General features: G+C 41.3%; 1 protein-coding gene across 1 annotated transcript in view; it reads left to right on the forward strand.

The window, feature by feature from the left end:
* Positions 1–5,089: 5,089 nt before the first annotated feature.
* Positions 5,090–13,003, forward strand: part of numbl (NUMB like endocytic adaptor protein) — a 184,422-nt gene continuing 176,508 nt past the window's right edge. Inside the window, exon 1 of the mRNA XM_061918920.1 lies at positions 5,090–5,510. The gene's annotated coding sequence lies outside the window, so the exon portion shown is untranslated. The remainder of the gene's footprint in view (positions 5,511–13,003) is intronic.

The raw sequence follows: 13,003 nt of genomic DNA on the forward strand, positions 1-13,003 counted from the left end.
TTCCACCCCCATGCTTCACAGTAGGTATGGTGTTCTTGGGATGCAACTCAGTATTCTTCTTTCTCCAAACACGACAAGCTGAGTTTATACCAAAATGGATACATGGATGATACAGCAGAGGATTGGGAGAATGTCATGTGGTCAGATAAAACCAAAATGGAACTTTTTGGTATAAACTCAACTCGTCGTGTTTGGAGGAAGAAGAATACTGAGTTGCATCCCAAGAACACCACACCTACTGTGAAGCATGGGGGTGGAAGCATCATGGTTTGGGGCTGTTTTTCTGCTAAGGGGACAGGACGATTGATCCGTGTTAAGGAAAGAATGAATGGGGCCATGTATCATGAGATTTTGAGCCAAAACCTCCTTCCATCGGTGAGAGCTTTGAATGGTTGACCAAATACTTATTTTCCACCGTAATTTATAAATAAATTCTTTAAAATTCCTACAATGTGAATTCCTGGATTATTTTTTTTCACATTCTGTCTCTCACAGTTGAAGTGTATTTAGGATGAAAATTACAGACCTCTGTCATCATTTTAAGTGGGAGAACTTGCACAATCGGTGGCTGACTAAATATTTTTTTGCCCCACTGTATATATATTTGTTGAACATATTATATTGCAATGACTGCTTTATTTATGCCTTTTTGAGTGGGGCACATAGTTGCATATACCGGTAATAGTCTTTTGTTTTAAAATGTCCTTATGTACAGCAAGTCTCAACATCTTCAGTTGTGTTTACTTAGTAGCCTGTGTGACACCGACATCTGCCTCGCACTGCACAATTGTGTCTACTGTAACCTCCAAGGCCGTTGTGTTGTCATTTTTAATGAAATGTGAAAGAAAAAATGGATATGTGTATAAATGAGCTTTACCAGTAAGCCAAGATCATTTTGTGTATTGATCTGTCTAAAAACAGTTAGACATATAATCATTAGGAAGAGTTCATTATAGATTTTTGTATATTATTACACAATTGCCTTGGCTCAGCTGACCTTGTTTTAGCCAAAGTGCTGGCCGTAATGGCGGTTATTTTGCTTCAACATCGATTATTTTTAATCAAGACAAAAATGCTGCCTCGAGTTTCTATTAGCACCTCAGCGCTGACATCCAGCTTAGCTCAGATACTTGACATGAACATTTCAGTTTATTCGTTGTGCCAACCTGAGGACTGCAGCACATGGTGAAGAAAATGTTATTTTTGTTTTCTAGTTGCGTTCACTGGAAAATTGGGGTGTTGCTCACCTGTAAAAAGAAGTTTTGTATCAAATTTAAAGCAGGAGGATTTAATTTTTATCACACGGGTGTCAAACACAAGGCCCGGGAGACAGATCTGGCCTGCAAGAGCCTGGCAGTAATGTGGGTACTTCATCTTTCTTATTAAAATGTATTCAATATTTCCATTTTTTTACAGACAAAAATATATAATGCATGAAATTGCATTTGTTTAAACTTAAATATCTGCTCATGCAACAAATATACCAATAGAGGTCGGACTCTGCAGACTCCTCACAATTCGATTCACAATCAAATCCTTATTGCACGCAATTCTCAATTCAAATAAATTCTCGCAATGTATTATTAGGTATAATAATTATAATAAAATCTTTTAAAAACAGGTTAAAGGGTACAAAACGTTCTTTTGGTTCCTGAAGTGTAACGTTTACACGTAGCGAGTAAGCATGAAGATGGCCTAAACTATTTTTTTCTTAAAAAAAAAAAATATATATATATATATATATATACACACACACACACAGTACGCGTATATATATATATATATATATATATATATATATATATATATATATATATACGCGTACTGTGTGTGTATATATATATATACACACACGTATATATATATATATACATGTATATATATATAAAAATACTTATATATATATACATACTTATATACCTATGTATGTTTACATGTATGTCACCACCTCATAACAGCAAAAAAAGCCCTTATCGGACATCCCTAGTCCATCCATCCATTTTTCTACCGCTTGTCCCTTTTTTGGGGGTCGCGGGGGGTGCTGGAGCTTATCTCAGCTGCATTCGGGCGGAAGGCGGTGTACACCCTGGACAAGTCGCCACCTCATCACAGCAAAAAATTCCCTTATCAGACATCTCGAGTCCATCCATCCATCCATCAATTTTCTGCCGCTTATTCCCTTTGGGGTCGCGGGGGGTGTTGGAGCCTATCTCAGCTGCATTCGGGCGGAGGGCGGGGTACATCTCTAGTCCATCCATCCTTTTTCCACCGCTTATTCCCTTTGGGGTAGCGGGGGGTGCTGGAGCCTATCTCAGCTGCATTCGGGCGGAAGGCGGGGTACACCCTGGACAAGTCGCCATCTCATCACAGCAAAAAAGCCATTATCGGACATCTCTAGTCCATCCATCCATTTCTACCGCTTGCCCCTTTTTTGGGGGGTCGCGGGGGGTGCTGGAGCCTATCTCAGCTGCTTTCGGGCGGAAGGCGGGTTACACCTTGGACAAGTCGCCCTCATCACAGCAAAAAAGCCCTTATCAGACATCTCTTGTCCATCCATCCATTTCCTACCGATTGGCCCTTTTTTGGGGTCACGGGGGGGTGCTGGAGCCTATCTCAGCTGCTTTCGGGCTGAAGGCGGGGTACACTGGTAAAAAGTATAATTGACGTCGATGTTTAAAGGCCTACTGAAACCCACTACTACCGACCACACAGTCTGATAGTTTATATATCAATGATGAAATATTAACATTTCAACACATGCCAATACGGCCTTCTTAGTTTACTAAATTACAATTTTAAATTTCCTGCAGAGTTTCTTGTTAAAAACGTCGCGGAATGATGACGCGTATGATGATGTGTGTTTGTTACGTTATTGGTTGGAGGGGACATTTTAGCCCAGCACCACTTACAGCTAAAAGTCGTCTCTTCATCGCATAATTCCACAGTCATTTGGACATCTGTGTTGCTGAATCTTTTGCAATTTGTTCAATTAATAATGGAGACTATAAATAAGGATGCAGTTGGTGGAAAGCGGTGGATTGCAGCTGCCTTTAGCACCGAGACACAGCCGGTGTTTCTGTTTTTGTTCTGAAGCTTTAACACAGAGCGGTCAAGCGAACATTTTTCTCTACGTCAACCAGCAAGTTTTTGGATGGGATAATTGTCGGCTCTTACCGGAGACTTAAGTGGATTATGGGACCTTCTCCTGTAGCTGTCAAAAAGGCAGCTGTGATCTTGGCTCTCTGAGACACTGGCGTTCACAGCAGCCATCCGACTTTCAGGTATGACTTTACTCATCTAATCGCACTAAAATACTATTAACACAATAAGCAGATAAGGGATTTTCCAGAATTATCCTAGTAAATGTGTCTAATTACATCTGAAACGCTACCACAGCCGCCGTCCGGAGCCGTCGCTTTTTTTTCTTTTTTTGTTTTGTTTTTTAGTTCCTCACTCTAACTTTCCTAATCCACAAATCTTTCATCCTTGCTCAAATTAACGGGGAAATTGTTGCTTTCTCGGTACGAATAGCTCTTGCTGCTGCTGGCTCACATTATAAACAATGTGAGGATGTGAGGAGCCCTCACACCGGTGACGTCACGCGCACATTGTCTGCTACTTCCAGTACTGGCAAGGCTTTTTTATTAGCAACCAAAAGTTGCGGACTTTATCGTCAATGTTCTCTACTAAATTCTTTTAGCAAAAATATGGCAATATCGCGAAATGATCAAGTATGACACATAGAATGGACCTGCTGTCCCCGTTTAAATAAGAAAATCTCATTTCAGTAGGCCTTTAAAGGGGAACATTATCACCAGACCTATGCAAGCGTCAATATATACCTTGATGTTGCAGAAAAAAGACCATATATTTTTTTAACCGATTTCCGAACTCTAAATGGGTGAATTTTGGCGAATTAAACGCCTTTCTATTATTTGCTCTCGGAGCAATGACGTCACAATGTGACGTCAACCGCCATGTTCTCAAACACATTACACGCAGCAAGTCAAATCAGCTCTGTTATTTTCCGTTTTTTCGACTGTTTCTTGGAGACATCATGCCTTCCAGCGTGTTGTCGGAGGGTGTAACAACGCGATCATGGATGGATTCAAGTTGATTTACGTAGAATGTGTATCGATTAGCACAGTATGCTAATCGATGCTATCATGCTATTTAGGGTAGCTGTATGTACATTTGTAGCTATATTTGCATCCAGCCTTTCCCTCCATCCACATTTAATGCCAAACAAACACTTACCAATCGACATATTTAAGTTGCTCCAGTGTCACAAGATGTGAAAGTCCCAAACGTTTGGTCTGTACATTTTACCGGCGATGCTAAGGCAGACATGGCCGAATAGCATTAATAGCTATTCGCTCAATAGCTTCATTTTCTTCTTGAATTTCGTTTTCGCTATCTGCCTCCATACTCCAACCATCCGTTTCAATACATGCGTAATCTGTTGAATCGCTTAAACCGCTGAAATCCCAGTCTGAATCTGAGCTAATGTCGCTATATCTTGCTGTGCTATCCGCCTGGATAGGATGTATATCAGTGGTCCCCAACCACTGGGCCGCGGGCCGTGGCCCGATTGGTAACGGGCCACAGAAGAATATTTTATTCATTTTTATTAAAAAAATATACATATATATATATATAATTTTTAAAATTTCTATTAAATGAACATAAAAAACACAATATACACTTACAATTAGTGCACCAACCACAAAAACCTCCCTTTATTAAGCGTTGTTCGGTCCGCGGATACAAAAAGATTGGGGACCACTGATGTATGTCACTGGATGACGTCACAGGAAAAATGGACGGTAGCTTCACAGATAGGGAAAATCAGGCACTTTAAAGCCTTTTTTCGGGATATTCTATGATTGGTAAAATTTTGAAAAAAAACTTCGAAAAATAAAATAAGCCACTGGGAACTGATTTTTATTGGTTTTAACCCTTCTGAAATTGTGATAATGTTCCCCTTTACACGTGAAGTGACGTCGAGATGGCTGCTTACCGCACGGTGGCGCGCTGGAGCGACGGAAACACTCCTCCCTCCTCTTCTTTTGTGGAAAACATCAATGGAAGTGTGTGTGACTGTGTGTGAGCGTGTGTGTGTAGCAGCCAGTGCACAGTGAGCAAGCAAAGCAGCCGAGTAAGCATTTCTCCCAACTTGAAAGCCTAATTTGTGTCTTTCTTTTCTTGCTCCGTATATGCGTGAGGTTGTGTAGTTGTTGTACCGCTGTGTGTGTGAGAGAGAGAGTGTGTGTGTGTGTGTGAGAGAGAGAGAGTGTGTGTGTGTGCGTGTGTGTGTGTGTGTGTGTGTGAGTGTGTGTGTGTGTGAGCGCCAGCCCGCATGAGTGAACGCCTCGACTCCATACATCGCCGTCATCGAGCTGCCGGGAGAAGCTCTTTGACACCGGAGAAGATACTCCATATTTGTTTTTAAGGACACATTCTCGCGCTGGATTTACGGAGAAGAAGCGAGCATCCCGACGTTCTTGTGGGTGAGTTGCGTGAATTCCCTCCTATTCACTTCCTTGACGCCAATACCCGCCGATGAATGGGGAGAGGCGAACAAACAGGTATGATAGCTTTAAAAAAAATCGCAGCTAGCAGCAGTAATTGGATGATTAAGCATCTCTCCAATTAGTGCGTGGAATCAGTCAAGTCGACGTAACCCTGCTGGTGATAGCTGCTTATCATAAAAATGCAGCAATAACGATCATATATTATCATAGAGTAACTTTGGTGTTTTTTTTTTTTAATATCGTATTTCCTTGAATTGCCGCATGGGCGCTAATTATTTTAAGACCTCTTCTCACTCCTGCGCTTACCAAAGGCATGCGGTAAAAGTAAGCATGCGCTTATATTTTAAAAAACCTCTTCTCACTCCGGCACTTACCAAAGGTATGCAGTAAAAATTTGAGTGTCATGTAAGCTTGGACCTTAAAGGCCCACTGAAATTAGATTTTCTTATTTAAACGGGTATAGCAGGTCCATATGTGTCATACTTGATCATTTCGCGATATTGCCATATTTTTGCTGTAAGGATTTAGTAGAGAACATCCACGATAAAGTTCGCAACTGGAGAAAAGCCCTGCCTGCACAGGAAGTCCCAGACGATGACGTCACATGTTGAGGGCATTGATTTTAAAGGGGAACATTATCACCAGACCTATGTAAGCGTCAATATATACCTTGATGTTGCAGAAAAAAGACCATAATTTTTTTTAACCGATTTCCGAACTCTAAATTGGGTGAATTTTGGCGAATTAAACACCTTTCTGTTTAGCCCTCTTGAAGCGATGACGTCAGTACGTGACGTTGATTTGGTAAGAAAGACGCCATTTTCATTTTCTCAAACACATTTCAAACACCGGGTCTCAGCTCTGTTAGTTTATGTTTTTTCGACTATTTTCTGGAACCTTGGAGACATCATGCCTCGTCGGTGTGTAACAACACTAACAGGGAGGGATTCAAGTTGCACCACTGGCCCAAAGTTGCGAAAGTGGCAAGAAATCTGCCGCCAGACCCCATCGAATGTGCCGGAGTGTCTGCACATTTTACCGACGGTGCTAAGGCAGACATGGCACAGAGATGTATGGATAACCTGCAGATGCATTTGCAACGATGAAGTCAACGAAATCACAAAGGTGAGTTTTGTTGATGTTGTTGACTTATGTGCTAATCGGACATATTTGGTCGCGGTGTGACTGCCAGCTAATCGCTGCTAACATGCTATTTAGGCTATAGCTGTATGTACATTTGAAACTATATTATGTTTCCTTCCACCCACATTTAATGCGAAACAAACACTTACCAATCGACGGATTTAAGTTGCTCCAGTGTCACAAGATGCGAAAGTCCTGATCGTTTGGTCCGCACATTTTACCGGCGATACTAACGCAGCTATTCGGCCATGCTACGGCTATGAATAGCGTCAATAGCTATTCGCTCAATAGCTTCAGTTTCTTCTTCAATACTTTCATACTCCAGCCTTCTGTTTCAATACATGCGTAATCTGTTGAATCGCTTAAGCCGCTGAAATCCGAGTCTGAATCCGAGCTAATGTCGCTATTCGCCATTGTTTGTTTACTTTGGCAGCACTGTATGACGGCACAGGAAAATGAACAGTTGCTTCGAGAGAGCGAAAATAAGGCACTTTAAAGCCTTTTTTTAGGGATATTTCGGGACCGGTAAAATTTAGAAAAAAACTTCAAAAAATACAACAAGCCATTGGGAACTGATATTTATTGTTTTTAACCCTTTTGAAATTGTGATAATGTTCCCCTTTAATGGGAGCCTCCAACAAAAACCGCTATTCAGACCAAGAAAACGACAATTTCCCCATTAATTTAAGCGAGGATGAAAGATTCGTGTTTGAGGATATTGATAGCGACGGACTAGAAAAAAAAACGCGATTGCAATCGGGTTGCATTGAGACGGATTCATATGTTTTTAGAGACATTTACTAGGACAATTCTGGCAAATCCCTTATGTTTCTATTGTGTTGCTAGTGTTTTATTGAGTTTAACTGTACCTGATAGTCGGAAGTGTACGTCCACGGCCGGGTGTTGACGCGCAGTGTCTCAGGGAAGTCGACGGCAGCTGTATAGACGGCACAAGCTAAGCTGATATCCGGTAAGAGGCGACTTTTTAACCACAATTTTGTCACCGAAACCTACTGGTTGACATGTAGTCGGGATCCATGTCTGCTGTGATCCATACTAAAGTTTCACCTCCGTGAATTTTAAACAAGGAATCACCGTGTGTTTGTGTGGCTAAAGGCTAAAGCTTCCCAACTCCATCTTTCTACTGTGACTTCTCCAATATTAATTGAACAAATTGCAAAAGATTCAGCAACACAGATGTCCAAAATACTGTGTAATTATGCCGTTAAAGCAGACAACTTTTGGCTGTGTGTGTGTGCAGCGCTCATATTCATAACAGCCTGTGACGTCTCGCGTACACGTCATCATTACGCAACGTTTTCAAGAAAAAAGTCCCGGGAAATTTAAAATTGCAATTTAGTAAACTAAAAAGGCCGTATTGGCATGTGTTGCAATGTTAATATTTCATCATTGATATATAAACTATCAGACTGCGTGGTGGGTAGTAGTGGGTTTCAGTAGGTCTTTAAATCCTACTGAATAGCTCTTAATCTTCTTCCTTTTATGCGATTTCAAATTACCGGTATTGAAATCAGCCTCCTCTATTTTGTAAATGATGACTGGAGAAGTGTCACTCGTGACGTCACGAGTTTGACCAAGCGGTAATACTAAGCATGCGCTAATTATTTTGGGAAGCGAGTTTGACCCGGCAGTAATTCAAGGCGGGCGCATACTATATGCCCTGCGGCAATTGAAGGAAATACAGTAATATTTATTCATCCATCCATTTTCTACTGCTTATTTCTATCATAATACAAGTACTGAAACAAAAGACACTTTTTTTTGCCCACCAAAAAATTAATACATACAAAAAAATGCTAAATTACAAAAAAATACAAGATTACAGAAAAAAAGTAGAATAATAACACTACATTTTCCATTTCCATGTCTATCTGTGTTGGCCCTGCGATGGGGTGGCGACTTGTCCAGGGTGTACACCGCCTTCCGCCCGATTGTAGCTGAGATAGGCGCCAGCGCCCTCCGCGACCCCAAAAGGGAATAAGCGGTAGAAAATGGATGGATGGATTTTTTATTTATCTCCTTCATTGATGTGCATTTTGAACGATACACAATTATACCTCAATTATACAATTTAAATTCAGACATCAATGCCTGAGAAGGAGCAGGATGAAGAAAATCTTATAATTTCCTGCCCCCTTTGACATAATACATTATCTTACTTCATGAATATCATTTAAACCAACACATACATCCAAATGTAAAAACACAAAAAGTGCAAAACTTCATAAAGTATAAACCAAACAGAGAAAATATAATAATAATAATATACACTTCACTGATTGATACAGAGCAAATACAAAACTGGACCAAAAAATAAGTACATCTACAGATGTCCGATAATGGCTTTTTTTTAACCGATATCCAATATTCTGATATTGTCCAACTCTTAATTACCGATTTTGATATCAACCTATACCAATATATACAGTCGTGGATTTATGCACCTGAGGATAGGTTGATTGACAAAACTAAATTGGCCCTAGTGTGTGAATGTGAGTGTGAATGTTGTCTGTCTATCTGTGTTGGCCCTGCGATGAGGTAGTGACTTGTCCAGGGTGTACTCCGCCTTCCGCCCGATTGTAGCTGAGATAAGCCCCAGCGCCCCCCGCGACCCCAAAGGGAATAAGCGGTAGAAAATGGATGAATATGCCTAATTTTGTTGTGATGCCTCACTGGATGCATTAAACAATGTAACAAGGTTTTCCAAAATAAATCAACTCAAGTTATGGAAAAAAAATGCCAACATGGCACAGCCATATTTATTATCGAAGTCAGAAAGTGCATTATTGTTTGTTAACATGCCTCAAAACAGCAGCTTGGAATTTGGGAGCATGAGGAGGTTGAAGAGGGCGGGGTTTGGGGGTTATGTAGCTGGGGGGGGGGGGTGTATTGTAGCGTCCCAGAAGAGTTAGTGCTGCAAGGAGTTTTGGGTATTTGTTCTGTTGTGTTACGGTGCAGATGTTCTCCTGAAATGTGTTTGTCATTCTCGTTTGCTGTGGGTTCACAGTGTGGCGCATATTTGTAACAGTGTTAAAGTTGTTTATACGGCCACCCTCAGTGTGACCTGTATGGCTGTTAACCAAGTATGATTTGCATTCACTTGTGTGTGTGAACAGACATTAGATAGCATGTGATTGGGCTGGCACGCAAAGGCAGTGCCTTTAAGGTTTTTTGGCGCTCTGTACTTCACCCTACGTCCGTGCACCACTACGTACAGCAGCGCTTTAAAAAGTCATACATTTTACTTTTTAAAACCGATACCGATGATTTCCGATATCACATTTTAAAGCACTTTATATTATCGGACATCTCTAAACAACTCCACCCCCATCCTACATTTCAGTCACAGTGGGTGGCAATGTACTGCCCTCCTCTTCATCACTGGCAGATAGAGAATCACAATAACTGATTAAAAGGAGGGTTAAAAAAAAAGGTAATGACAAAATAAAACATACTGACTGAATAAAAACAATAACAACAAAACAAAAAGAGTTAATGTAAGTGAAAAGGTTCATTGTCGACAGAAAGCTTACCTCTGGTGTAACTTTGGTGTTTAAACAAAACAATGCCCGCATTAGGTAAATTTGATAACTTCATTGTATTGGACCCAGGGTTCGTACGGGTGCTTAAAACCCATTCGTGACTGCTTAGACCTTCCTACCTTCCAAAGCCTTTTTTAAAACACACCTCTTCAGATCTGCTTTTAACCTGTGATTAGTGTTCTGTGTCTTGTAATGTCCCGTCTTGTAATGTCCAGTGTTAAATGGTAAATGTTAAATGGATTATACTTGTATAGCGCTTTTCTACCTGTTTAAGGAACTCAAAGCGCTTTGACACTATTTCCACATTCACCCATTCACACACTGATGGCGGGAGCTGCCATGCAAAGCGCTAACCAGGACCCATCAGGAGCAAGGGTGAAGTGTCTTGCTCATGGACACAACGGACGTGACTAGAATGGTAGAAGGTGGGGATTAAACCAGGAACCCTTAGGTTGCTGGCACTGCCCCTCTCTCAACTGCGCCACGCCGTCCCCATGTCCCCCGTGTTATGTATTTTACTATGTACTGCTTTTATATTTCCTGTATTATGTATTATTACTTTGAACTGTATTATATTTAATTTTTTATCCTGAAAATGTCTTTAAAGGCCTACTGAAACCTACTACTGCCGACCACGCAGTCTGATAGTTTATATATCAATGATGAAATATTAACATTGCAACACATGCCAATACAGCCAGGTTAGTTTACTAAATTGCAATTTTAAGTTTCACGTGAATTATCCTGCTGAAAACGTCGCGGTATGATGACACATATGATGACGCGTGCGCGTGACGTCACGGATTGTAACAGACATTTTGTTCCAGCACCGATCCCAGCTATAAGTCGTCTGCTTTAATCGCATAATTACACAGTATTCTGGACATCTGTGTTGCTGAATCTTTTGCAATTTGTTCAATTAGTAATGGAGACGTCAAAGAAGAAAGCTGTAGGTGGGAAGCGGTGTATTGCGGCCGCCTTTAGCCACACAAACACAGCCGGTGTTTCCTTGTTTACATTCCCGAAAGATGACACGGCAGCTTTATAATGGAACAGAGCGGTTTCGGTGAGAAAATGGTGGTAATAAGTCGGCTCTTACCGTAGACATGAGCAGAGAGCTTGCGTCGCTCCTCCTGCAGCTGCGGATTCTCTTGCCTCCTCCCACCGGCCGCCCCCGACCGTCGGATGCTTACACCGTGGAGGAGGGAAAAAAAATCTCAGCCCGGCTGCCTTCGCCTCGTCGAGAAACGTGGCTTCCCTCGGAGACACTGGCGGTCACCACACCCGTGGCCACACCCCTCCAACTTTCAGGTTGTACAGGTACAACCATATAATCTCACTAAAACACTAGTAACACAATAAGCAGATAAGGGATTTTCCAGAATTATCCTAGTAAATGTGTCTAATAACATTTGAAACGCTCCCACTGCCCTCGTCTTTTTTTTTCCTAGTCCTTCACTCTCACTTTCCTCATCCACGAATCTTTCATCCTCGCTCAAATTAATGGAGAAATCGTTGTTTTCTCGGTCCGAATCGCTCTCACTGCTGGTGGCCATGATTGTAAACAATGTGAGGATGTGAGGAGCTCCACAACCCGTGACGTCACAAGCACAGCGTCTCCTACTTCCGGTACAGGCAAGGCTTTTTTATAAGCGACCAAAAGTTGCGAACTTTATCGTCGATGTTCTCTACTAAATCTTTTCAGCAAAAATATGGCAATATCGCGAAATGATCAAGTATGACACATAGAATGGACCTGCTATCCCTGTTTAGAAGGGAACATCTCATTTCAGTAGTCCTTTAAGTACCCTGTAAAGCGCTATACAAAATAAATTGTATTATTATTATTATTATTATTAAAAACCTTGAAAATCCCTGGATTTTAATGTTGTGTTTTCAAGGTTTGAAAAATGCTTGAATTTTGTCTGACTCAATAGGCTAATTATAAAATGCTTCATCTGTTGGCTTCGCACCAGCCCTTACATTAGGTTGTTGTTGTGCCAGAGCCGTATGTACCCACGTGTGTCATACCCAAGAGGACAGGCACTCAGCATCAAGGGTTGGATTTGGGGGTTAAATCACCAAAAATTATTCTCGGGCGCAGCCACTGCTGCTGCTCACTGCTCCCCTCACCTCCCAGGGGGTGATCAAGGGTGATGGGTCAAATGCAGAGAATAATTTCGCCACACCTAGTGTGTGTGTGACAATCATTGGTACTTTAACTTTAACAGTGGTGCATCAGTCCATCATGCCGGGAGGTTGTCGTTTTAATGAAAATGACCAATACAAACTTTGGATAAAACGTGGACCAAATCCACGCGTAGCCTGCTGCAAAGTACACAAAAAAAGAAATCCAGCTTTTCGCATTGAAAGAGTCGTCTCTCTCTCGTCATACGAAAGGTGAGCCACAGATATTACTATCCCTAAAAGTCAACTAACGTTTGCTAAAGTTTTGTTTTCTAACCTTTTGGTACATGCTAGTCCTACACTGTGAGATCAGCGCTAGATTACATGTTAATTACAGATTTTCCGTACTTTTCCTATAGACAGCATTTGGTGACCTCAAACAACAAGGCTATGGATTGATTCACACTGGTTTTCGCCTTTTGAGGGGTACTGGAAAAACTGGAAAATTCATCTTGAAAGTCCTTAAGCAGTGCTTGAATTTGGCCATGGAAAAGGTGTACAAACCCTATGGACATATTGCTACTGTCTGTTCACTTAAAGGGGTACTGCACTTTTTTGGGGGATTTTGCCTATCAT

This window comes from Nerophis ophidion, linkage group LG13 (assembly GCF_033978795.1).
Source record: "Nerophis ophidion isolate RoL-2023_Sa linkage group LG13, RoL_Noph_v1.0, whole genome shotgun sequence".
Classification (NCBI taxonomy): domain Eukaryota; kingdom Metazoa; phylum Chordata; class Actinopteri; order Syngnathiformes; family Syngnathidae; genus Nerophis; species Nerophis ophidion.